Source organism: Gorilla gorilla, chromosome 9 (genome assembly GCF_029281585.2).
Source record: "Gorilla gorilla gorilla isolate KB3781 chromosome 9, NHGRI_mGorGor1-v2.1_pri, whole genome shotgun sequence".
Taxonomy (NCBI): Eukaryota; Metazoa; Chordata; class Mammalia; order Primates; family Hominidae; genus Gorilla; species Gorilla gorilla.
In genome coordinates, this window is record NC_073233.2 from 96,161,313 (window position 1) to 96,164,813 (window position 3,501).

Genomic DNA, 3,501 nt, shown 5'->3' on the forward strand with positions numbered 1-3,501 from the left:
TCTTATAAATTGTGGCCATGTATTTAATACATTTTATACCTTTTATAGTCATGTCAGTAGGTTCTGTTGGGTGGGGATTACTGCAGAATGGGGTCAATCTGTCACCTTGAAATTGAAGGGAAGTGTCTTAATCTTCTCTCATTGCTTCTACCTTCCCACAGTCTCTTGGCCTCCCATGCCTTTTACTACGCCTCTTGCTTTTTCAAAGCTCAGCTCAAGTTCCAAATTCTCTTTGGAAGCTTCTGGGATTACTTCAACCCTCAGAATTCTTTCCCTCTTCCAAAGTATATAACATTCATTTGGTGCTGGGAAAGTACATAAAGGAATTAGCATGTTGTAGACAGGACTTTTTCAACCTCAGGACTATTGACATTTTGGGCTGGTTAATTCTTCATGTGGAGGCTTGTCCTGTGCACTATAGAATATTTAGCTGTATATCTGGCCTCTACCAACTAGGTGCAGTAGCACACTCCCATCCTCGCCCCAGTTATGACAACCCCAAATGTCTACCAACATTAGGGGCAAAATTACCTCTAGTTGAGAACCAGTGTTGAAGAATGATCCCCATGTATCAGGTAATGTACTAGATTATATAGCTTTTATTTCATGGGTATATCCTACTTTCCTACGTTTATCTTCCCTTTAATTCAGTTCACTCACTTATTTTTAATTTATTTTACATTGCGTCTTAACCTTCGCAAAGCACTTTAAATCTTTTTTTAAAACAAGGCAAGTTATATGTAAACACTCGTTGCTTCTTTTAAACCTTGGCACAGCCCTTGAAAAAAGATATTAGCAATGCTGTTTAACAGGCAAAGACACTGACTACTAGAAATCTCTGTTCAATAACTGAACAAAGTCCAAATAACAAACATTGGTGGAGCAAAGACTCAATATCAGGATTTTCTGGTTCCAAAGACCATGACATTTTTGTGCCACAACGCTATTTTTAAAAATTGGTACACATTTGTGCATATTTATGGGGTACATACGGTATTTTGATACATGCATAAAATGTGTCATAATCAAATCTAGGTATTTGGCATATACATAACCTATAACATTTATCATTTCTGTGTTGGGAACATTTCATATCTTCTCTCCTAGTTGTTTTGAAACATACAATATATTATTATTAAGTATAGTTACCCTGCTGTGCTATCAAACACTAGAACTTATTCCTTTCAACTGAATGCTTGTGCCCATTAACCAATATCTCTTTATCCTCTCCCGCAATACCCTTCCAGCCTCTGTTAACCATTATCCTACTCTCTACCTCTGTGGGATCCACTGTTTTACCTCCCACATATGAGTGAGAACATGCAATATTTGTTTTTCTGTGCTTGGCTTATTTCACTTAATATAATGACCACAGGTTCCATCAATGTTGCTGCAAATTGCAGGATTTCATTCTATTTTATGGCCCAATAGCATTCCATAGTGTGTATATATACCATATTTTCTTTATTCATCCATTGATGGACAGCTGACTTAATTCCATATCTTGACTATTGTGAAGAGTGCTGCAATAAACATGGGAATGCAGATATCCTTTTCATATACTGATTTCTTTTTCTTTGGATAAATACCCATTGGTAGAATTCCTGGATCATGTGGTAGTTCTATTCTTAGTTTTTTGAGAAACTTCCATATTGTTTTCCATAATAGCTGTGCTAATTTACATTACCACCAAAAGTGCATAAGAGTTCCCTCTTCTCCACATTTTCACAAGTGTCTTTTTACTTTTCGTCTTTTTTATAATAGCCATTCTAACTGGAATGATGTCTCATTGTGATTTTCATTTCCCTAATCATTAGCGATGTTGAGCATTTCTTCATATACCTACTAGCCATTTGTATGTCTTCTTTTGAGAAACGTCTGTTTAGATACTTTGCTCACATTTTAAGGAGATTGTTTGGGTTTTTTGTACGTTTGTTTTTGTTTTTTGATGGTGAGTTGTCTGAGCTCCTTTTATATTCCAGATATTAGTCCCTTGTCGAATGAATCATTTGCAAATATTTTCTCCCATTCTACAGGTTGTCTCTTCCCTTTGTCGGTTGTTACCTTTGCCGTGCAGAAGCTTTTTAGTTTACTATAGCTCCATTTGTATACTTTTTGTTTTGTGTGCCTATGCTTTTAAAATATTAACCATAAAATCTTTGCCTAAGCTAAAGTTCTTGGGCATTTCCTATGTTTTCTTCTAGTATTTGTATAGTTTCAGGTCTTACATTTAAGTCTTTAATTCATGTTGAGTTGACTTTGGTATATGGTGAGTCATAAGCATCTAGTTTCATTCTCCTCCACATGGATATCCAGTTTCCCCAGGACCATTTATTGAAGAGGGTGTTCTTTTCCTAGTGTATGTTCTTGGCACCTTTGTCAGTTGGCTGAAAATCTATGAATTTATTTCTGGGTTCTCTAGTGGCACAATGCTGTTTTGTTTACTTTCTTTCCATAGGCTTATCCTTTTCACCCAACTGAATTTTAGCCTGCTGAACTAGGATTGCACCTGCTATCTCTTGGGAATAGTGCCCATTTCTTATAGTGGCATAGAAATAGTCAATCTAAAAGCAAAGCAGACTTTTAGTTCTTCAGAAACCCCCAAAAAGAGAGAATGAAGGTATAAAAATCTGATACTAAAAGCACTTATTTTCTGTCATTTATCTTAAACTACAGTGAAACTATTCAATACTTTTGAAGGTCCAGAAAATACATTACAGAAAAAAAATAAATCATCTCAATGATTACTTTAATGCACAACCCTTAGTTTTATGGCGTTTCCCTCATTTCCTCAGGAGAAAGCTATTTCTCTAACTTATTTCTTTCAATTGATTGCTAGGATTTCAATCTCTTTAAGACCTTTTGCATTAGAGGAAGAAAGAAGTCTGCTATTTTTTTCTCAACTTGGGGAGTCTGAAGTTTATCACATTCTTTCCCCATTTAACCACCTACAGACTTGAATTTCAAGAAGACAAATTGTCTTTAAGAACATAAAGTTAAAAACCAAAGTATTACATCAGCATCACATCCTCAAAGTTGGAAAAGAAGAGGTTAAATTTCTTCTACTAACTCTTAAAACAGATTTAAAGAAAAGGGATATTGAAAAATGGACTTCTCAAAGGAAAAAGGAAAAAAACACACACACAAAAGGCATGTGCTGCATTTTCTGCCTGAGTTAGTTTATCTCCTGAATTTCCAGTTTGCTATCACTAGGAGGACACAGTATGGCATGACCAGAAAGTCTGCTGAAGTTCCAATTATTTTATGTCCCAGGCAATTTCACGCAAATTTGCACTTTTAATCGGAACTAAAATTCAATGAGGTCAATACTTTACAGTTAATATTTCATTAGGCCCAGTGACTAACTGACCCACTACCAATACACAATTCTAAGTCCATATGCTGCCCATCAAAGAAGATTCTGATATATCTAAAGCTCCCCAAACTTGGTCAGGAAGATTCTACTTAGCTTTAAACCAAAAATAAACCTTCATTAGAGTT